Below are 25,263 nucleotides of genomic sequence, written 5' to 3' on the forward strand. Positions count from 1 at the left end.
TCTTTTTCTCTTCTTCTTCTGGGACCCCTATAATTTGAATACTGGTGCATTTAATATTGTCATAGAGGTCTCTGAGATTATCCTTAGTTATTTCCATTCTTTTTACTTTATTCTGCTCTTCAGAAGTTATTTCCACCATTTCATCATCCATCTCACTTATCCATTCTTCTACCTAAGCTATTCTGTTACTGATTCTCTCTAGAGTATTTTAAATTTCAGTAATTGTGTTGTTTGTCTCTGTATATTTATTTTTTATTTCTTCTAGGTCTTTGTGAATTGATTCTTGCATTTTCTCCATTTTATTTTCAAGGTTTTGGATCAACTTTACTATCATTATTCTGAATTCTTTTTCTGGTAGTTTGCCTATTTCCTCTTCATTTATTTGGATTTGTGGGTGTCTAGGTTGTTCCTTCATTTGAACAGTATTTCTTTGCCTTTTTATTATTTTCTTTTAACTTATTATATTTGAGGTCTCCTTTTCCCAGGCCTTGAGGTTGAATTATTTCTTCTTTGGTTTCTGCCTTCATAAGTTTGGTCCAGTGGTTTGCATAAGCTTCTTGTAGGGTGTGCCTTGTGCTTGTGTTCTGGTAGGAAGAGATGAATTGTTTTTCTTCCTTTGACTGTCAGGGCTGAGTCAGGTGGTAATCCTTATGCAGATGATTGGGTTTGTATTTTTGTTTTGTTTGTTGTTTGGATGAGGCGTCCTGCACAGGATGCTACTGGTAGTTCAGTGATACTGGGTCTTGTATGCAAGCGGTTGCCTTTGTAGGAGTTCTATTTGATATTCCCTAGGATTAGGAGTTCTCTGGTAGTCTAGGGTTTTGGAGTCAGCACTCCTACGCCAAAGACTCAGGGCTTGATCTTTGGCCAGGAATGGAGATTCCATGAGTGGTTTATTATGGCATTAATAAATGAATGGGATTGAAACAAACACACAAAAATGAGAAACAGAAGATGCACACCAGACAAATGACAATTACAAAATCAGGCAAATAATAACTAAAATAATGAAATATACACAGACACATATAAGCAAAACCAAAACAGTCAAAAAAATAAAAAATGAAGTACAATGGATTAACATGGGAAACAAAGGAAACCAAAATGATATCTACCAGTTAAGAACAAAACTAACTAAAGCACAAACTGGAAGACAAAACTAAAGAAGGTGCAAACTGGGGAATAAAGCAACAAAAACAAAACTAACAAATATGGTGAGAAAAAGGAAGAATAGAAAATCAAAGTTAAATACAGGTAGATGAAGATTTGTATATATTAAAGATTAACTGCAATGGGAAAAGAACAGCCAGAAAAACAAAGAAATAAATATAGAAAAAATAATAAGTTTTAAACATTAAAATAAAAAAAGATATAAAAAAGAAAGAAAAGCAAAAATTCCACAGAACAGCAAAAGGCCAATGTAGAGGCAGAAGTATATAGTAGAAATAAAAACTGTGATTGAAAAAAAAATTCTCAAAAGCTTAAATAGATTTAATAGTACTAATAAAATTGACAACTACAACAACGGTGGGGGGGGGGCGGGGAGGAGGGGAAAAAAGTGGAAAAAAAAGAAAGAAAAAATCCAGAAGCAACTACAGAACAAGTCAAAATATAAGAAAAATAAATGTTTTTCTTGAGTCTCTGCTGTCAGCATTCTTTCCCTAGTTGGGAGTCACAGTCCACCTCACCTCCCTACAATGCCCTCCAACACTGGGCTGGTCTCTGGACCTGCTCTGGGAGCAGCTCAGACTCTAATCTGGTCCTATTCCTGTGTGTTCTTGCCTACAAGGTCCAAAGCTGTCAGAATTAGTGCATTTTATTTTTTGAGAACTCCCGTTGTCTTTTTGTATATTCCATAGACACGGAGTCTGCCTAGTTGATCGTGTGGATTTAATCTGCAGCTTATACAGCTGGTGGGAAGGTTTTGGGTCCTCTTCCTTAGCCACACTGCCTAGATCAAAGGGACCCTGGCAGCACCAGGTACTTAGGAGAGCCTGTGGCTTGGGCAGCAGGAAATACGGTGCTCTAGAAGGGTATGACAACCCACTCTAGCATTCTTGCCTGGAGAATCTCCCAGAGAAGCCTGGCAGGCCACAGTCCACAGGATCACAAAGAGCTGGACACGACTGAAATGACCCCATGTGCACATACACAGGACTTTTTCTAGCCCCTGGCAGCTCTGTTCCAGTGGGGATCATGCATGGAGTTGGCACGGTTGCTTGGATCACAGGGACCCTGGCAACGTCTGCTGTGGGAGTTTTCTCTCAGGACTCGGAAATGGCAAACCTGAAAGAACAACACTCGGACAGTCTCTGCAAGGACTGACAAGTTTATTTCTGCAGTCAAGCCTTTTTATAGGAGCAAGGAACAAAGAGCTCAGAGCATACGGCCAGCAGAGCACGTACAAGGCTAAGATATAATCAGTAAAAGATATTTCAAGAACCAGTGCATTCTTAATGACCCATGTGTTTAATCCCTTGACCCATTTTCTTAAGCAACGTTTTTAAAGTTTAATCGTTAAATTCTGGTGCCGAGCATAGCCAAAGGCAGGAAATGTTTTTCAGCTATCAGTACACAATGCCTGGGTACTTCTGGCCCTTCGCCATTTTCCCAAGGACCTTCTCCTTCAAGGCTATTTTGCACTGTGCCTCCCAACACCTGCTAACACAGGAGGGCCTGCGGCTAGTGTCACAGGAGATATGGTACTATTAAGGCTTTTTCTAGCCTGTGGCAGCTCTTCCCCAGTGAGAATTGAGCATGAAGGTGATGCAGCTGCTTGGAGGGGGTGGGGGTGGGTAGGCAGGGATTAGTCCTCTGGAGGCACCAAGTGTCCAGCGACACAGACTGCCTCAGCCACAGGAGCTATGGCCCTGTCAGTCTTTCTCTAGCTTCAGGCAACTGGCAATCAGAAGGCCTCTTTGACTGGTTCTCTGCATTGCTCCACCCATTCAGACATTTAGAAGACTCCCCTGGCTGGGGTCCTTCTGTATTGTTCAGCACACCAGGCACATAAAGGTGCCACCCCCCACCACCCCACTGGGGTCCTGCTCTGATGTCAGAGCATCAGGCACTAAAAGGGCTCCACTGGCTGGGGTCCTTTTCTGTTGTTCAGGCATGTCAGGTGCTTGAAGGGTCAGCCTCTCTATTGTTCACTTGCTGGTGCTAGCGTATGGAGAGAGACAGAGGCTATGATGATGGCTCCACCCCCTACGCATGACTCAGCCATATTGCCTTGCCTCCATGCTGCCTAGTTTTCCTCCACAGGCATTTCCTACCATAATATCCCTTTTCACTTCCCCTTGGGCTGTCTCCCCATAGTCAACAGCAGACCTTGCCCTGGGATTGCTCCACAATCCCTATGCTCCAGTTCCCAGCCACTGTGCCTTCTAAGGGACCCATGTCCCTGTCTGGGGTACGTATGGCTGTGAAAAGGATTGTCTGTGTGATTCTCATTCCATTTAGGAAGTCACAGATCAGCTGCTTCACTCTCAGCCTCAAATGCTTCTCCTCTGTTCTAAACAATTGCCCTGATGTGGGGATCGGACCCCTGCTTCAGTTCCCTTACCTACTGGGGGCAGGTCCAGTCCTACTAACTCTCCTCTTTTTCCCTCTACTTCCTTCATCCTACAGAGTTTTGGGTGGTTCTATATATTATTTCCCAGTGGTCAGGTACTCCTGCCTGCTCTCAACTGGTGTTATGCAAGCAATTCTGGGTCTGAGTTGTATTCCTGATGTACTGCAGAGAGAGATGTACTCCATGTCCACCTACTCCTCCTCCATCTTGTTCTTCTGTATTTTGGTGCCTTGAAAAGTCCATGCTGTCTTCCTGCCAGGGTTTCTCAACCAAGTCTGGGGATAGAGGGCTGTATTGTCAAGTAATTCTGGACAGTGTGTGCACCGTCACTCCCCTTTACTATTTTACAATCCAATGTAAGCACATTAAAAACAGTAAGAAATCTTTGGCTTAACATCATCTAACCCCAAACTTCCCAAACTTATTTCTGACTCCTGCTCTTCAAAAAATACCTACTGTACCTCACGGAACTGGAGTTCTGTGATACTTACCTTGGGGACCAAGATAATATGTCATAATCTTTCCTTTGATTTCATAAAAATATCTGAGAGCCATGGGCTCCCTTCCTTTGTGCAAGAGATACCAATGAGTAAGAGCTGGCTCCAAAGGACTTGCTGTCTTATCTCTCCCACTCTTTCCCCGGATATTTCCGTACCCCCAACTCTGAAAAGGAATTCCACATTATGTTAACCAGATGAGTATATTTATTCTCAGCCAGTGATACTAGAGATGAGGGAATGACTCTCTAAGCATAGAACTGGAATAATTGATAGACATAGTAACAAAATGGATATAGGGTTGATGTAGGTTATTTATGTCCCCCAAAATTCATATGTGGAAACCTAATCCCCAGTGTGATGGTACTTAGAGGTGGGAAATTTGGGAAGTGATTAGGTCAAGAGGGTAACATACTCATGAATAGGATCAGTGCCCTTTGAAAAAGGACCTCAGAGAACTCCCTTGACCTTTCTACCACCAGTGAAACGATGATTGTCTTGAACCAGGAATCAGGCTCTCACTAAACATCAAATCTGCCAGTGCCTTAATACTGGTATTCCCAGCCTCCAGAACTGTCAGACATAAATTTCCACTGCTTATAAACCAACCATAGACAGACTAAGATAGGTGTGAAGGAGAAGATGAAATCAAAGATGATTGTGGTGTTGAGTCCATTCATAAAGAAAGAAAATGGAAAGAGGGGTAGAATAAATTATTGTGTGCTCACCATGCCTAGCTCTATTTTACGCTCTGGGAACAGAGAAATGAACAAAGATAATTTTTATTTTTACCTGTCCAGATTACAGTGCAATGGAATATCTGGCCAGAGTCACCTGAAAAATTCACAAATGGCCCTCAGGCAGACAGAACCACATGAGCAATACACTTTAAATTACTCTTGTAAATTTACTTCTTGAACAAGCCTTACAGTTTAACAGTTGTCCCCTTATTAAAGCACTCCCTCTTAATCTACTGTTAAAAATATATGTGCTTTCTGCCCTCAGGAGCCCTGTAAGGCAGCACAAAGAACATGCAATGAACAGAGGGAGGGAATGAGTTGTGATTCCTACTTCAGTCTTTTCAGTCACAAAAACAGAAGAGAAAATTCACAAGCAGCATAAGCAACATTTGAATGAGATGTACATGTTATCAGCATTTGATATACACTGAGAACTTTCAAGATACAAGACTCTGTTGGGCGCTTTATGAACGCTATCTCATTCTCTCTAAGATGCACTTTTTTCAGCCTTGTGAATAATTGAAAACATGCCATAGAGGTCTCTCTGTTCTATCAAGGAGGTAAATGTTTGTTTTGCAAATACAAATAAAAGTTCAGCAAGAGGCTTACTAATTTTTCTGTGATCAATTATCCCTAAGATATAGAAACAACAGAATCAGACCTAGTTGCAAACTATAAGAGGTCTATTAACAAGTACATTCATTCTTTTATACAACATGAGTTTATTCTTGGATTGAATTTTTGGAAATCTATATGTTACACTTAAATCAGAGGGAGAAGTTTAACCTTAAGAACATTTTATAGCAGAATGCCAAATTAAAGGTCTTTTCTCCTGTGACATCAAGCAAGGAGGCCAACCAAGGGTCATTTTTCATTTCTTCTTTTGCTTGTCTATGTTTTACAATTTTTCAACAATGAAAATGGGGCGGGGGGTGGGGGGGCAGGCAAGAAAAGGACAGGACTATGGAATTATTTTAGTAAAGTCTCTTAAAACCCAAAATATAAACAGTGTCAAAAACCAGTTGCTAAAAGTTAATATTGATTTTTTAATGTGATAAAACAACTACAGCTATGCCATATCTGATCTCCTTCTGTTCATTTAAGATGAAAGAACACTTCAGGGAGAACTTGAGGTATTCGTCCTTACTGTCAGCATCCCCCATCTCTTCTCAAATCGTGTTGCTGCTGCTGCTGCTAAGTCACGTCAGTCATGTCTGACTCTGTGCGACCCCATAGACAGCAGCCCAACAGGCTCCTCTCTCTCTGGGATTCTCCAGGAAAGAATACTGGAGTGGGTTAGGGTTAATGAAGGTCAATTCATATGTTTGAGTCCATTTGGCCAGTCCCTGGTCTTGATGTAAAGCCTTTTGTAATTACAGGGCTTTAAACAATCCATAAGCCTTGACAAGACTGTTTTTCACAGAAGCAAATTATCTCTTCAATCTCTCCTAAAAGATTCGACTCTGAATATCTGATTCCCCATCTTCATGATTAATGGATGGCAAGAAGGAGACAAGATGCATAAAAACAACAACAACAACAACAACAAAAACAGCCTGCAAAAGATCAGCTGTCCAAGCAGGAATCAAAATCAGATGACTTGAAGAGGAAATCTAAAGAGGGTTGAGAGAAATAATAGACTTAGGAGTCAGACAGGTCTGAATTTGAATCCCAGCTTTATCACTTAGAATTAAGTAACTGGCAAGAATTTCTAACCTCTTTGAACCTCAGTCTCTTCATTAGTGAAATGAAGTACATTACAAAGTGGCTTTAAGGATTAAGTGAGATGGCATGTATTCATAGACAGAAACTCAGAAGCTGTACATGGAAACCTTACCCTTGTCTTAGAGGGTGATTTGGGAGATTATTTGAAATAGCACATCTAAGACACATATCACAGAGTCTGGCACATGGTAAATGTTCATAATATTATATGATGATTATTATTCTCATTGAATTTTTATGTCCTTACTCATCTGGAGGTGGGTAAGGTGAGCTACTTCTAACAGGAATGCAGATGACCAATTTCAAAACCCCGAGTTACTAAGAAATGAGACTGGGCCAAGTCTAATAAAAATAGCAAAACCTCCAGGGCAGACAGAGAAGAAATATAGTCTCTTCATATTTTTTACATTTCTATTCATATGGACCACAGACTAAGGGGAGTATGTAAACAAATGCACCTTGTTACCATGAGACCCAATGTTGAAGGTCCTTGGTAGGTGACTGAGTCCTACATACTCTGGCACTACAATTGAAGTTTATACCAGAGCACTAAAGAGTTCTAAATACTAAGAAGCTATTCACTAGGACCAAACAGAACTGAACAATAGGCATCATCCACATTTTCCCAGAAGAGACGGGATGGAGAGGTTGATAAGAATTTATTCATGTCTTCATTCGTTCAAATTTACAACCTACCTAACTCTGTAACAGAATTCCAGGATGGTGAGGCCTCCTATAGCACAAGGAGGCTGGGGAGTGCAGTCTACCCTGAGGGCCCTTTGAATATAATGAATAATACATATGATAAGGTTATTGCTGTTTATACTTTAGAAAATTAAAGTTCTGGAGATGGATGGTCATCATGGTGGCACAACAATGTCAGCATACTTAATATTGCCAAGACGTAAATTTAAAATGGCTCAAATGATAAATTTTACATTCTTTATATCTCATTACAATTTTAAAAATTAATATTTATTTTTCCTTTCTTAACTTCAGGTATTGCCTCTGACATTCACATAAGAAAAAAAAAAAATTGACACTAAGGCAATAGCCCTCCATCACAAAACAAAACAAATTTTACAAGGAAAAATGTCATTTCTCAATTATGTTGAGCATGAAAATTAGCAGGTACTTTTAAAATATGAGTGAAATATTTATCATCCCCTGGCAATGTGTGTGTGTGTGCACTTAGTCATGCAATGATATCAGTAAATTTAGGTTTTACAAGTCAAGTCAGCCCTCTACAACAGAACAGAGATTATAATGACTCCAGGCTACAGAAAGGACATTGTAGCTGCTGCTCAACTCTGCACCTGTACATCAACTACACTTGCCAAATGTACTACTCTCATTAACAAACTGTAATTTTTAACCAAAGAATTCATATTTGTGTTAATATAAGACAACTAGGGATTTCTATTTAAAATCACCCAGCACAAGCAGTGATCCTCTCAGTAGTCCTTGGAAGTACTAGTAAATAACTTCTATTCACAGACTTACTATAAAAGTTTGCCCACATAACAGAACAGAGGCTGCACTAAGATTCAGATTCCATCAGTGGAACAGTACACTGAAGGCACACAGTAAGGGCTCAAACATTTCTCCAATAATCACCTACTTGCCACTACTCAAGTACATCTCAGGACTATTTTCCTTAACTCTTGTACTTCCTGGTGGCACTGCTTCAAATTCACGGGGCCAGGGCCACATCCCCTCTTCCTTGTTTAGAAAAATTAGGCCAGATTTTAAGGAAATTATATGGATGAAAGACTGGAAAAGTCATTTTTTAGGTTATTCCTTAAAAAGTTGTCTTTTCCCTCCTAATAGCATGTGGATTTGAAAGGTGACTTCACATCCATGTGGTTTAACTTCTAGATTTATTGAAGAGCTACACTGTATTTTCCCCTCATGGATCATTGCCTTGTCAAGACAAAGGAGCTTGTGTAACTCAATGAAGCTATGGGCCATGCCATGTAGGGCCACCCAAGATGGACAGGTGATAGTGGAAATTTCTGACAAAATGTGATCTACTGGTGAAGGGAATGGCAAACCACTCCAGTATACTAGCTGTGAGAACCCAATGAACTGTATAAAAAGGCAAAAAGATCTGACACCGAAAGATGAGCCCCTCAGGTCTAAAGTTGTCCAATATGCTATTGGGGAAGAGCGGAGGACAACTACTAATAGCTCCAGAAAGAATGAAGCAGCTGGGCCGAAGCAGAAATGACCCTCCATTGTGGATGTGTCTGGTGATGATAGTAAAATCTGATGCTATAAAGAACAGTATTGTGTAGGACCCTGGAATCTTAGATCCATGAATCAAGGTAAACTGGAAGTGGTTAAGCAGGAGATGGCAAATGTAAACATTGACACTTTAGAAATCACTCAACTGAAATGGATGAAAATGGGTGAATTTAATTCAGATGACCATTATATCTGCTACTGTGGGCAAGAATCTCATAGAACAAATGGAGTAGCCCCCATAATCAACAAAAGAGTCTGAAATGCAGTACTTGCATTAAAAATGCATTTTTTAACCTTAAAAATGACAGAATGATCTTGGTTTGTTTCCAAGGAAAACCATTCAACATCACAGTAATCCAAGTCTATGACCCAACCATCAATGCCAAAGAAGCTGAAGTTGATCAGTTCCATGAAAACCTAGAAGACCTCCTAGAACTAACACCAAAAATGATGCTCTATTCATCATAGGGGATTGAAATGCCAAAGTAGGAAGTCAAGAGATACCTGGAGTAACAGGCAAGTTTGGCCTTGGAGTACAAAATGAAATAGGGCAAAGGCTAAAATAATTCTGCCAAGAGAACATACTTATCATAGCAAACACTCTTTTTCAAGAACACAAGAGATGACTTTACACATGGACGGTACCAAATGATCAGTATTGAAATCAGGTTGATTACATTATTTCGTGCTGAGGCTGGAGAAGCTGTATACAGTTAGAAAAAACAAGACCTGAAGCTGAGTATGGCTTAGGTCATCAGATCCTCATAGCAAAATCCAGGCTTAACTAAAGAAAGTGGGGGAAAACCACTAGGCTTGTCAGGTATGACTTAAATCAAACCCTTTATAAATATACAATGGAGGTGATGAATAGATTCAAGGGATATGATCTAGTAAACAGAATGCCTGAAGAATATGGACGGAGGCCTATAATAATTGTATAGGAGGCAGCAAACAAAACCATCCCAAAGAAAAAGAAATGCTCAAAATCCTCCAAGCTGGGCTTCAGTATTACATGAACTGAGAACTTCCTGATGTTCAAGCTGGGTTTAGAAAAGGGCAGAGGATCCAGAGATCAAATTACAAGCATTCACTGGATCATAGAGAAAGCAAGGGAATTCCAGGAAAACATCTACCTCTGTTTCATTGACTACGCTAAAGCCTTTGACAGTGTGGATCATAACAAACTGTGGAAAACTCTTTAAAGTGATGGTAATACCAGACCGTCTTATCTGTCTCCTGAGAAATATGTATGAATCTCAAGAAGCAACAGTTAGAACCCTGTATAGAACAACTGACTGATTCAGAATTGAGAAAGGAATATTACAAGGTTGTTTATTGTCACTATGTTTATTTAACTTACACATAGAGCACATCATGTGAAATGCTGGGTTAGATGAGTTACAAGCTGGAATCAAGATTGCTGGGAGAAATATCAGCAACCTCAGATATGCAGATTATACCACTCAAATGGCAGAAAGTGAAGAGGAACTAAAGAGCTTCTTGATGAGGGTGACGGAAGAGAGTGAAAAAGACAGCTTAAAACTCAATATTAAAAAAACTATGATCGCGGCATCTGGTCCCATCACTTCATGGCAAATAGTAGAGGAAAAGGTGGAAGCAGTGACAGATTTCCTCTTCTTGGGCTCTAAAATCACTGTGGATGGTGACTCCATGAAATTAGAAGACAATTGCTTCTTGGCAGGAAAGCCATGACAAAGCTAGACAGTGTGTTAAAAAGCAAAGACATCTCTTTGCTGACAAAGGTCCGTATAGTCAAGGCTCTGGTCTTTCCAGTGGTCATGTACAGATGTGAGAACTGGACAATAAAGAAGATAGAGCACTGAAGAATTGATGTTTTCTCACTGTGGTGCTTGAGAGTCCTTTGGAAAGTAAGGAGATCAAACTGGTCAATCTTAAAGGAAATCAGCCCTGAATACTCTTCGGAAGGACTGGTGCTAAAGCTGAAGCTCCAATACTTTGGCCACCTATGTGAACAGCTGACTCGTTGGAAAAGACCCTGATGCTGGGAAAGATTGAAGGCAGAGAGAGAAGAGGATGAAAGAGGATGAGATGGTTGGATGGCATCACTGATTCATTGGACATGAACTTGGGCAAACTCTGGGTGATGGTGAGGGACAGAGAATCCTGAGGTGCTGTAGTCCATGCGGTTGTGAATAGTTGGACACAACTTTGTGACTGAACAACAACACTGCAATTCATATAAAAAGCTTGACTTAATGAAAGTTATTATTATTATTACAGGAAAACAACAATCCACTGTTATATGCTTAGTAGGTTTCTGGCAGGCAGAGATGGTCTTCAGAGGCTCTGGTCACTATCTGAAGTCCCATCATCACAAGCTTGACTGGGTCTCCCCTCAGATGCAGAGACACTTCTCTGTAACCCATCAGCCACCATTCATTGTGAAGCTCTGGAAATCAGGCTCTTGTTCTGCCCTTTGGCATGTGTTCAGGACCGATGGTTTCTCCTTTCAACACCATTGACTTCATTCAGAAAATCACTGAAATCATTAATATTGGAAAGAGAAGTTTGTATTGTTAGTGTTTGGAAGACAAAAGAAGAACCAAATCATTCAAAAATTTCAGGAATTGAATTTACTCCTTTTGTATGCTTTGCACTGCTCCCAGTACCCTGAAGTCCTTAGAGCCACAGCAACTATGAGGTTGTTCATTTAGAGTTAAGTGGCATGAACCTGGAGCCAGGGTTTCTAGGTTCAAATCCTCTCTCTACCACTTCATAACTGTGTGATGGTGAGCAAGTTAATCTAATACATTTGTACCTAGGTTTCCCCAACTGTAAAATTGGGCTGGTGGTAATTTAGTCACTAAATTTGTTCAACTCTTGTAGCACCATGGACTGTAGACCACTAGGCTCCTCTGTCCATGGGATTTTCCGGGCAAGAATACTGGACTGGGTTGCCAGTATCTTCTCCAGGGCATCTTCCCAACCCAGGGATTGAACCTGTGTCTCCTGCATTGCAGGTGGATTCTTCACCACTGAGTCACCAGAGAAATCCTGTAAAATTGGGCTAATGATATTCAATAGTGTCTACCTCACAAGGTTTCTAAGATTAAATGAGTTATTATCTATAAAGTAGTTAGAACAGTATTCAACAAATATTTACATGGCACATAATAACTGTTGTATAAAATAAATCCTTACTCTGCCCTCACAGAAATTCATCATTGTCTATCAGTTACCAAGTCTTATTGATTTTGCTTTCTAAATACCTTCCAAATCTGTCCCTTTCTTTTGATTCCCAGGGTTCTGGTTTTGTCTGTTTTTTTGTTGTTTATTTTATAGTTTGCTGCTCTAGTGTTAGTCACTCAGTTGTGTCTGACTCTATGGACTGTAGTCCATTAGGCTCCTCATTCATACTGGAGTGAGTAGCCATTTCCTTCTCCAGAGGATCTTTCTGACCCAGGGATTGAACCCTTGTCTCTTATGTCTCCTGCATTGGCAGGCATATTCTTTACTGTCTGAGCCACAGTGATTTTGCTTTCTAAATGCCTTCCAAATCTGTCCTTCTTCTGACTCCCACGGTTCTTGTTTTGTCTGAGACTTCATCACTTCTTGCCTGGATGACTGTAATCCAGATCAATTAGACATCCTTCCACCCTCCTACTGACTACCAGGATCATATTCTTACAATCTTATGACACCACTCTCATGACTCTAGTGGCTCTCCTATCAAAGTTGGCAAGGTTCAAACCCATGGCATGGTATCTCAGGACCTTTACACTTTGGTCCCAGAACTTTTCCAGTCTCATCTCAAGTCACCCTTCTCCCATCACTTGTGCCCCAACTACTCCTGCATGCCACATTCTATCACAGCCATGTTTTCTCATAAAAAATTTTCTCTGTCTTGAATGTCAGCCTACAATACTCCTGTCTACTTTCTAAATTCCTACTTATCCTGCAGCCTCCATCTAAAGTATCCTCTTGTCGGTGACATCTTCTCTGACTCCCCTGACACCCCTGGGGCAAAATTACTTTCTACCACTACAGTATCCTACAGCTAATTCAATATTCAGCTATTTAGCTGCATATCAGTTGTAATGTAACCATGTATTTACCAGACTGTGAAAACAAGGCCATATGTCATCATACATTCATTTATTCAACCACAATGAGGTTGGAGACAAATTTATAAACAAGGCACACTTGATCTCAGTCTTTGTGGAGCTTATAATCAAGTACCCAAGAAATAAACAAACAAACAAAAAATAAATAATTATCAAGTATAATGAGTACCAAGAAGGAAAAAACATGCTTCTGTGGTGGAGAAAAACAGGGAGTGACATTTCTACATCCTTAGTACTAATCATGCGCTCTGGCTCATATGCCCTCATGAGTGCAGTCAGATTGGCAGAGACCATTGTGATTACTCATTTTAGTTATCAAGTGATTGATTTCATTTCAACCCTAATCCCAAGTTCTGTACAAATATATCCCTACAATAAGACATAATCACTATGGCAACTATTTACTTCCTGTTGTAAAACATTCATAGATCCTGGCCATTCATCAACTAGTAGATGTAGAGGGAAGTAGGGGGAAATTTCAGTCTTTCAGAAATGTGAGTCTACATCAGAGCCAGACATAAATTTGTGGATTATAAATCCTGGTCTTAAATTAGCATGAGCCCTAAAGGACATCTGAAGTGAGCAATGGTTTCTCAAAGCATGGCCCCTGGACCAGCACCAGCATCACCTGGGAAATTGTTAGAAATGTAAATTCTCAGAGTCTGCCTCAGACTTACTAAATTAGAAATTCAGCAAGGGGGCCATTAAACTGTTTTTGTTTTTTGTTTTTTTTTTTTTTTAAGCCTTTCGGTGATGCTGCTACAAACTTTAGTTTCAGAGCTATATATAAAAATCTAAATCTTGCATAACTTGTCACACTGATTACTCTTACTCTGAGTAGGATTACAATGAAAAGGGACATTCCAGGTATGTCATATTAACTTTCTGACCTCGTGTCTCCAAGCTCTCTGGCAACTTAATCTCATGAAAGTACTTGCCATTTCCTAATTATGCCAGCTTCTGTGCCCTGAGTTATTGCCTTTGCCTAAAAAATTAATAAATCTTCCTTGCCCTTTAAGACCAAGTTGAAATTCCAGCAACTCTGGGGTGGCTTATCTGACCTCTCCAGCAGAACTAATCACTCTCCTTTTGTCATTTTATAGTGTGTTGTATATATTTTCCCCATAGTCTTCATCATATTATATGGTTATTGGTGATATACACAAATTTCATGGTTTCTTCCTTGCCCACAGTTCCTAAAAGAGCATCTCTCTACAAGTAGAGATCTCTATAAGTAGAGATGCCTGCTCACCAGGAGTGCAGACCTCACCCCAAAGCAGCCAATACAAGCTCACTCATAACTTGAGTGGTCTAGTTCAAATAAATAGTTAGACTATTCTAGATTCTCCTCCTTGAGAATTTGGACTGAGACATCAAATTGACCATCAATTTGCAGTCGGACATAAAGCAACAGAGTGGTGACATACATGGGGCCAAGGTGAAGAATCCATGGGGTCATAAATGACTCACAAGTACAGCAAGGAATCCTATCTTCCATGAGAGGGGAGAAAGGCAGGTGTGCAGAGGAGAACAGGGAGATCTTCTTGAGAGGTGGAATGTGACTGCAGTTTCTAATGGTTATTCTACTGTCTTTCAAGTTTATGAGACGATTTTTAAACATTATAAACTTCATTTTATTTGAGTACTTGTGAGGTCCTTCGTTCTCTTGTAGTCACTGGAGCAGTGAATATTCATTCACAATATTCATTCACAAGCTTCCAAGTCGTGGCACTGGCTTCCCAGGTGGTGCTGGTTGTAAAGAATCGGGCTGCCAATGCAGGAGATACAAGAGACATGGGTTTCATCCCTGGGTCAGGAAGATCCCCTGTAGAAGGAAGTAGCAACCTATTCTAGTGTTCTTGCCTGGGAAATCCCATGGGCAGAAGACCCTGGCAGGCTAGTCCATGGGGCCACAGAGTTGGACACGACTAAATGAGTAAGTAGTGGCACAAAACAACCACAGTGTTGTTATACCATAGATTCTGTGGGTGAGGAATTAGGATTTGGCTCAGCAGGAATGACCTGTCTCCTTTTCATGCTCCTTGAAGTATTGGACCTCAGCTGTGAATATCTGAAAGGCTAGAGGCTTGGAAAGATCTGGAAGCTTCTTCACTCACATAATATGTTGCCTTGGTTGAGATTGTCAATTGAAATGCCTACACACAACCTCTCCAAATGATTTGGGCCACCTCACAACATAGCAGCCTCAGAATAAACATACATTTTATGTGATAGTTCAGGGCTTCAAGAGCAAGTATTCCAACAATTTAGGCAGAATATGTACAACCTTTTACAACCTAGGCTTGGAAGTCACACTACTTCCATGGTACCCTATTCATTAAAGCACTTACAAGCCAGCACAGAATACAGGGGAGGAGAGATAGAACACATCTCTTTATGGGAGGAATGTCAAAGAATTTGACACCATGCTTTAAAATCATCACAATGTGCTAATAATGGGCTTCTTTTCAAGAGCAGGCTGTGTTCACTGATTCCAGCTGTGAAGAATAAGACCTCACACACAATAAAGAGAAAATAGGGTGTTTGCAAATATCTTACACTTCAATCTACTGAATCTGTTAATCACTATAGAAATGATATGGTGTGATTTCAGTATTCTTGAAGTGTACAGAGGTTGGGGTAATATTCAGTCTTGCCAGAATTTATTGAGATGTGGGATTAGGACTAACATAATTTATGTTGGCTTATAATGTACAAATAACTCAAATACTTCAATAAAAAGAACACAAATAACCTAGTAAAATAGATATAAATAGACACCTCATCAAAGGAGATATACTGATGGCTAATAGCACACAAAAAGATAGTTATCATTAGTCATTAGAGAAATGCGACCTTATACTTCATACACTCTAGGATGGCTATAGTAATAAAGACAGATAATAACAAATGTTGGTGAGGACATGGGGAAACCTAGTCTTCATGTATTACTGGTGGGAATGTAAAATGATGCAGCTGCTTTGGAAAACAGCTTGGTGGTATCTTAAAAAGTTAACTATGAATTTACCATATTCCATTTTTTGTAGACTCTTATGTATCTTCCCAAGTGAAACAAAAACACAGATTTGGACATGATTTTTCTTAGCAAAATTATTCAAAAATAGCCAAATATTGAAAGCAATCTAAATATCCATCAACAAGTGAGTGGATAAATAAAAGGTGATACAGTCATATAATGAAATACTATTCAACACTTAAAAAAATTTTTTTTTATTTAATAATAATTGCTCTACAGAATTTTGGTATTTTCAGTTCAACCTCAACATGAATCAGCCATAGGTATACATATATGTACATATATTTGAATCTCCCTCCCATCTCCCACCCCATCCCATCCCTCTAGGTTGATACAGAGCCTCTGTTTGAGTCTCCTGAGCCATACCCATTGGCTATCTATTTTACATATGGTAATGTAAGTTTCCATGTTACTCTTTCCATACATCTCACCCTCTCCTCCCCTCTCCCCATGTCCATAAGTCAATTTCTATGTCTCTTTCTCCATTGTTGCCCTGTAAATAAATTCTTCAATACCGTTTTTTCTAGATTCTGTATATATGTGTTAGAATATGGTATTTCTCTTTCTCTTTCTGACTTACTTCAACATTTAAAAGAAATGGACTACTGATAAATGCTATGACATGGATTAAGCCTAAAAATCATTACGTGAAAGAAGCCACTTAATATGAGACCATGTATTACATGGCTCTACTTAAATGGAATTTCCAGAAAAGGCAAATCTATGAAGACTAAAAGCAGTTATTTGTTGCCTGGATGGATGGGTAGTAAGGAGAATTAAGAGTAAATAGGCATAAGGAATTTTATCAGGGTAAAAGAAATGTTTTAAAACCGATTTATGAAGATGGTTGCACCACTTGGTGAATTTATTCTGAAAATCATTGAAATATGGGCAGTTTATATACTATATAAAACTTGCTTCTATTGGTTACAAAAATAAATTTATTTTTGAAAAGAATAAATTCAAATTTTTCTTCATTTTTATTTTACTTTTTCTGAACTGATCTTGATTTCTGAATATGCAACACATATAGAGTGAACTTTAGAAAGATATATTTATTCTGTCAAAGAACTAGACTTACGAGACCACAAGAGAATAATGTGCATGCTGGCTGGCAGTTGATCATGACTAATTGATTGAGGCCAATGAATGCAGAGATTAAGAGCAGGGTTTGAAGTCAGATATACTAAGGATCAAATCTTGCCTCCACTTCCATTACTTGATGGGTAAAATTGACTAAATTTCTAGATGACAGTTTGTTCACATACAAAATGAAGATTAAGCAAACCTCAAAGGATTGTCAGAATTAAATGAGATCATGTTTTGGAAACACATATAAATGCTAGCTATGAACCATTACTGAGTGATATAAAAGTAATTTCCCCATTTATTAAAAATATGTTTTAGAGGTTGTTTTTTTTTTTTTTCCTGGTAAACAGCCTGAGGTGACCTCTAGAAATGGTTCACTATTCACTTGACCCAGAAAACCCCACCAAATCATGCAAATCTAGAGCTTTGAATCTTCATGTTCACTTTTAGAACACTCATGAAACCATCCAGGCCATCAAGGGTATGCATATCTGAAAAGCCACCACGTATCTGAAGGATGTCCCTTCATAGAAGCAATATGTGCCATTTCGTTGTTACAATGGTGGAGTTGGTAGGTGTATACAGGCCAACTAGTGGGGCTGGACACAGGGTTGGTGGCCCAAAAAGACTACTGAATTATTACTGAACATGCTCAAAAGTGCAGAGAGTAATGCTGAACTTGGTGGTGCTAGTAGTAAAGAACTTGCCTGACAGTGCAGGAGACATAAGAGACACAAGTTTGATCCTTGAGGCAGGAAGATCCCCTGGAGGAGGAAATGGCAACCCACTCCAGTATTCTTGCCTGGAGAATCTCATGGACAGAGAAGTCTGGCAGGCTATACAGTCCATAGGGTTGCAAAGAGTTAGACACAACTGAAGCAACTTAGCATGCAAAGCTGAACTTAATGTAGATGTAAATGTAGAGTCTCTGGTCATTGAACACAGCCAGATGACAAAGCCTCCAAGATGTGGTGCAGAACTTACAGAGCTCATGGTCAAATAAACCCATACATGAGCTCTCCTCACCACATTGAGATGATCCTTACTGAAAAAGAAGATCGTTCCTAAACCAGAAGAGAATATTTCACAGAAGAAAAAGATATCCCAGAAGAAATTGAAGAAACAAAAAACTTATGGCTCAGGAATAAATGAAGCAAATAATAATAAATGCAAATAAAAGTAAAAAAATGTCTAAAACTTTAAATATGGATTTTGTATTTCAGTGCTTAATAGACACTCAGTAAATGTTAGCAAATTTTTAAAAGCCCATATAACTCTTGCCACATTGTCTTAATATATATAAATTAAAGCTTAATCCAACTTTTTCTTGTCTCCAAATCATATTAGATATGCTTTTTTTTTTTTTCTTCTTTTTTAACTGATTCATTTGTACTCAGTTGTTTCTAGGGCTAAGATAGATAACTATAGGATTTGGGATAAGCATGCTATCAGAAATTTTCAATTCTTTTCGTGGTTTTTGACTGTGAATACTCTAGATTATCTCTTCTATAGTTCTAAAAATAGTCTTTTCTTCTCAAAAAGTGGTTACTGATCTTACAGCTCTCTTTCCTATATCAACAGCAAAAGGAAGAAAACCAGGAACAAAACACAGTATTTCCTCCGCTGTTCACTGCTCCCATCTTCCCTGACCTCTCCCAGCCGCAGGGAGGTAGGAGTGAGGTCTGCAAAGCGAAGCTCCTCCTCAACAGGAAGGCTGCTTTCCACAAACCTGACGGAAGTCATTGTCTACTTAATTTAAAGAATAAAGACATCTTTTTCCTCCTGAAAGATGCTTCCTGCTGCTAACTGCTCTTCCAGATGTTGCTTGAAATTAAATTCAATGGGAGGCATATTTACTGTTGAAATTGCCCATGGAACTTGCAACTTCTATAGTTTAGGCATAGAAAAAGACACTAAAATGAACTTTAGAGACTCTTCTATTCTAATCCTTTCAAGTAAGGAATTTGCTTCTGATGCAACTGTTTTAGTAAGAGTTCCTTCAAACTAATGGTTTAAAGATTTTATGTATATTACACGTGTGCTTCTGTGTGTATAGAAAAATGTTCTGGAACAGAATCAGTTCTAAACAGATTTGAAGCATCATAGTATTTCTCAAACTTTTGTGGCTTGAGAACCACATGAAGGACTTGTGAAACAGATTGCTACCCGCCTCCTTCCCCTCCCCAGTTTCTGATTTAGCAGATCTAGGATGGAGACAGAGAAATTACATTTCCAACAAGTTCCTAGCTCATGTCCATGATACTGGTGCAGAGACTACACTTTGAGAACCATCATTCTAGAAGAACGACTACTCTATCTGCTGACCCAAATTCTTAGAGTCACCATTTTAAACTGCAGTATTCAAACAAATGATTTTCCATTGTGAATCTTCTGAATGAAGAACTCTGAAACCTTTACTACTCTAAGTGTTATCCTTTTTTTTTTGCTGTTTCTTTTTTAACACAGATTTTTGTTGCCTAGGGAACAGATTGAGCTGGAAGAGGTTTCTTAACCAAAGTGTTTCCCAGTTCAAGATTTTATTTCCTATAAACCAATACATATCTTCAAGTAGATCACTTCTCTTTTCCAGGTCTCTGCTACTTAATTTCTATACAGGAGTATATGTATATTTCTTATCACATTCCTCTTTTTAAAAGATGAAAAGTAAAATAATTAAATCATGGTTTATATAAGAATTTAAAACAAGGTAAAGGCTGACACACATATGTTACTGATTCTCACATTTGTCCTCTGTGTGGACATTTTAAAATTGCATAACATTTTATCTTCTTCCCTTTGTGCTTGTGGGGAGTACATGGTGAGAAAAATATCATCATATAATTAACAAGATATTGTAACCTGGGAAATTCTTAGTGTAGGTTTGACTTTATATAATAAATGTGGTTCTAAAAAAATTAAGTATAGATGAACCTGATGTCAAATCCAATTCTCTTACTAGTTCTCATCATAGAATTAAACATAGGCTCCTTTGGGGGAGGGTGGGGAATGGCTCTAACACATAATAAAGGCATACCTAAGACTATAATAAACCATTTAAATAGAAAATGGTAATTTTCTGATAAAAATAATAACAGCTAATCTATGCCACAAATTATGAATACCAAGTAGCTAAGGTCATTCTCATATTTGATACACTTGCTTAAAGGTCGGTCCTGAAAAACTGTCAGGCTAGCTGAAGAAAATTTCCTTCTCTTCCTAGTGATGAAATGTCACTAGGAAAGCCAGCAATGATAAACTGCAGCAATTAACACATGCAGGGGATAACATGTCCTCTAGAGACACACACATGTCTCCTGTAGGCCAGGAGATTTGTACAGCTTTAAAGCTAGTCATCTGGCATGGTATATCAAGTTAATTCTTTAGAATTAAAATTTTGGTTATTAAAATTTCTCTAAGCAGCAGTGCCACAAAGTGGTAAGATCACAGACTCATAACCAAAGAGCCTAGGTTCTATTCCTAACTTTAAAGCATTGGAGCTGCATAACCAGGATCTTGTAATCATAAACCAGCAGCACTGCCATCACCTGGGACCTTGTTAGAAATGCAGACTCTCAACCCTGGCCCAGAATCCGCATTTCAAGATACTTGAATAGGCAGATTATATAGTGGCTGCTGGATGAACTTCCCAGTTCCCTCTTTAGGACTGAGATGCTTACTCCCCCAGTGACTGAGGAGGCTGTCCTTATCTGAAAAATGCTATTGATGGTGAGAGCTTCTTTACCAGGGTCATTACCCCTTTTCCAAAGGCAGCCTTCATCCAATGACTGGTCATTGTGAAGGTCTTTGCTCCTGACCCTACTTGGAACTACTCTGAAGGCCACCACATTTTCAAAGTTCCCCTGTGTTGACAGAAACTGTTGCTAAGATTGCACTTGGTCCAAATTCTCTTTCTGCCCAATGTCCCTTTCTTCTTTTGCCTTCTACTGGTGTTTTCCTGAGAGTACTTCTTATTAAACTTTCTTCATGCTAAGCTTCATCTCTAGATCTACTGTCTGGGGAACCAAATCTGCAGTAACATTGACATCTGAAATGTTTGAATTTTGGTTATGTAAATTAATCTCTAGCTCTTCAGTTTTCTCATTTGTAAATGGATATAAGAGTATCTTCAAGGTATGCTGTAAGGATTAAATATCCTAATGTTTGTAAAATACTTAGAGCAGTGACTGACTCTTGCAGTGTCACATAAGTGTTAGTTAACACTATACAGTAAGTCTGTGGATAAGGAGTTAACATCTGCAAAAACTCAGATTCCTCGTAAAATTTTAACAAAACGCTACCATGAATATGCAAAAATTAAGTTCAATTAGGGAATAATCATTTTACTTATATGTTCAATCACATTGCAAGGGCTGATGGGAAGGAAGTGTAGGAACACATATACTAATATGTTATCTGAATTTAAATCAAAGATATCAAGCTGAACCTACCTCAACACAACAAGGGCCATATCTGACAAACCCATAGCAAACAATTTCAACTGTGAAAAACTGAAACCATTTCCTCTAATATTATGAACAAGACAAGGATGTTTACTCTTGCCACTTTTATTAAACATAGTTTGGGGAGTGCTAGCCACAGCATTCAGAAGGGAAAAAGAAATAAAAGGAATCCAAATTGGAAAAGAAGTAAAGCTCTCACTGTTTGCAGATGACATGATACTATGCATAGAAAATCCTAAAGATGCCACCAGAAAACTACTTGACTGTATTCATGAATTCAGTGTGGTTTCAGGATAAAAAATTAATACGCATAACTCTCTTGCATTTCTATACACTAACAACAAAAGTTCAGAAAGAAAAATTAAGGAAACAAGCTCATTTCCTATTACATCAAAAGAATAAAATTCCTAGGAACAAACCTACCCAGGGAAGCAGAAGATCTCTATTCTGAAAACTATAAGAAACTGATGGAAGAAATCAAAGATGACACAAATAGATGAAAAGATATACCACATTCTTGCGTTGGAAGAATCAATATTGTCAAAATGACTATACTACCCAAGGTAAACTGCAAATTAAATGCAATCCCTATCAAATAACTAATGGTACTTTTTCACAAAATTAGAACACAATTTTTAAAAAATGTGTATGGAAACACAAATGACCTTAAATAGCCAAAGCAGTCTTGAGAAAGAAAAACTGAGCTGGAGGAATCAGGTTCCCTGACTTCAGACTATACCACAAAGCTCCAGTTATCAAAATAACATGGCACTAGCATGAAAACAAAACTACAGATCAATGGAACAAGATATAAAGTCCAAAAATAATCCCATGCACCTATGGTCAATTAATCTATGCCAAAGGAGGCAAGAGTATACAATGGCAAAAACACACTTTCTTCAATAAGTGGTGCTGGGAATACTGGACAGCTACATGTAAAAGAAATAAATTAGAATGTTTTCAAACACCATACACAAAATAAATTCAAAATGGATTAAAGACATAAATGTAAGACAAGAGCCTATAAAATTCTTAGAGGAAAATATAGGCAGAACACTCTTTGACATAAATCACAGCAATAATCTTCTTTGATCCACCTCCTAGAGTAATGAAAATAAAAACAAAATTAAGCATATAGGACCTAATTAAAACTTTTGCACTGCATAGGAAACCATAAATGAAACAGAAAGATGACTCACAGAATGGGAGAAAATATTTGCAAATGAGGTGACCAACGAGGGACTAATCTCCAAAATATACAAAAACTCATGCAGCTCAATATCAGAAAAAAACAAACTGAATCAAAAATGAGCAGAAGATCTTAATAGACATCCCTCCCAAAAGACAAACTGGTGGCTAAAAAACACATGAAAAGATGCTTAACATCACTAATTATTAGAGAAATACAAAACAAAACTACAGTGAGGTATCACCTCACACTGGTCAGATTAGCCATCATAAAGATGTCTACAAACAGTAAATGCTGGAGAGCATGTGGAGGACTGAGAACTGTCTTACACTGTTGGTAAAAATGCAAACTGATACAACCATTCTGAAGAACAGTATTAGGTTCCTTAGAAAACTTAAATAAAACTACCATATGATCCAGCAATCTCATTCCTGGGCCAACCAATCTGAAGGAAACCATAATTTAAAAATATACATACACCTTAAAATTCATTTACACTATTTACAGTAGCCAACACCTGAAAGCAACCTAAATGTCCATCAACAAATGTATAGATAGAGATGTGGTAAATATATACAATGGAATATTACTTTGCCTTAAAAAAGAACAAGATAATGCCATTTTCAGCAACATGGATAAACCTGGAGATTATTATACTAAGCGAACTAAAGTCAGTCAGAAAAAGACAAATATTGGTGGCGGTCCTAGGATGGCAGAGGAATAGGATGGGGAGATCACTTTCTTCCCCACAAATTCATCAAAAGATCAATTGAACACTGAGCAAATTCCACAAAACAACTTCTGAACGCTGGCGGAGGACACCAGGGATCCAGAAAGGCAGGCCATTCTCTTCAAAAGGAGGTAGGACAGAATATAAAAGATAAAAAGAGAGACAAAAGAGTAAGGGAGAGAGACTCATCTCAGGGAGGGAGTCATGAAGGAGGAGAAGTTTCCAAGCACCAGGGAGCCCTCTCACCGGCAGGTCTGTGGAGAGTTTTGGCATCTCAGAGGGCAACTTAACCGGGAGGGAAAAATTAAAAAAAAAAAAAACAAAAACAAAAGAACCCACAGAATACTCTGCTAACCGCAACTCCCAGCAGAGAAGTAGCCCAGATGCTCCTGTCCACCAGCAGTGAGCGGGGGCTGAACAGGGAGGTGAGTGTGCTGCACATTTAGGGTTAGGACCAGGCCTGAATGCCCTGAGGACAATCTGAGGGAGCTAACATGAGATAGCAACCCAAACTGTGGGATAGCCAGAGAGAGGGGAGAGAGAGAGAGAGAGAGAGAGAGAGAGAGAGAGAGAGAGAGAGAGAAACTTTCCTGTGAAAAGCTCTAACCTAAGGAACTGCTGGGACTGTTCACAGAACAAAGGACTGAGCGAATACTAGAGGAGAGCTAGCCAACTGAGGACTGGCCCCTCCCTGCGCTAGAAGCAGAGAGGCAGGCGACAGCCAGAGTGGGAAGGTGAGGGGCAATCTTGGCCCCAGAGATGGCATCCTTTACCAAACTGTGAGCAGGCTCCCAGTTGCTAACCAAGTCTTCCTGGGATCCTGGACAGTTGACATCTGCCAGAAGGGTTGCAGTCAAAGATCAGCTCCCCAGAGGAGACACACGGCAGACCTGAGACGACACTGTCACTGCACACCCAGGAAACCGAGCGGCTGCGACCAGGGAGGTGATAAGACACAGTGCACACCTGGGAGAGTGCATTCACCAAGCACCTGGTCACCTGAGCTGCTTGCACCTGGGAAGGGCACAAAACACAGACCCAACCGAGTCTGTGCCTTTGAGTAGTACCCAAGAACCTGAACCTGAGTGGCTTAGACCTGGGAGTGCACACAACCCAGGGCCGGCTTTAGACAGTTCCCCTGCAGAGCAACCTGGAGCCTGAGCAGTGTAGACAGGGAAAACACACATGCCATGAGCAGGGGCAAACCCAGTGTGGCCCAGAAACTGTGAGAACTCCCCACACACACCAGTGATATTTATTTGCAGTGTTCCTCCCCCCCACCCCAACAAAACACAAGTGAGCAAGCTAACCTACATAAGTGACCACTTCACCCCTGTATATCAGGATGAGAATTAGACACTGAAGAGACTTGCAAACAGAAGAAGCCAAAATAATGAGAGAATAGCTTTGGAAGTGACAGGTGTAACAGATTAAAACCCAGTAGTTAGCATGGACTACATTGGAAGGTGCCTATAGACCTTGAGAAGAAGTATAAGCTGGAACGAAAAACTATCTGAAACTGAACTGACCCCACACTGCCCTCCACAGCTCCAGAGAAATTCCTAGATATATTTTACTATTCAGATCAGATCAGATCAGGTCAGTCGCTCAGTCGTGTCCGACTCTTTGGGACCCCATGAATCGCAGCACGCCAGGCCTCCCTGTCCATCACCAACTCCCGGAGTTCACTCAGACTCACGTCCATCGAGTCAGTGATGCCATCCAGCCATCTCATCCTCTGTCGCCCCCTTTTCCTCTTGCCCCCAATCCCTCCCAGCATCAGAGTCTTTTCCAATGAGTCAACACTTCGCATGAGGTGGCCAAAATACTGGAGTTTCAGCTTTAGCATCATTCCTTCCAAAGAAATCC

At 39.4% G+C, this 25,263-nt stretch overlaps 1 pseudogene; it reads left to right on the forward strand.

Annotated features, from left to right (window-relative positions):
- Positions 1–17,384: 17,384 nt before the first annotated feature.
- Positions 17,385–18,192, forward strand: LOC101903143 (large ribosomal subunit protein uL22-like; annotated as a pseudogene).
- The last annotated feature ends 7,071 nt before the right edge of the window (positions 18,193–25,263 follow it).

This window comes from Bos taurus, chromosome 1, assembly GCF_002263795.3.
Source record: "Bos taurus isolate L1 Dominette 01449 registration number 42190680 breed Hereford chromosome 1, ARS-UCD2.0, whole genome shotgun sequence".
Classification (NCBI taxonomy): domain Eukaryota; kingdom Metazoa; phylum Chordata; class Mammalia; order Artiodactyla; family Bovidae; genus Bos; species Bos taurus.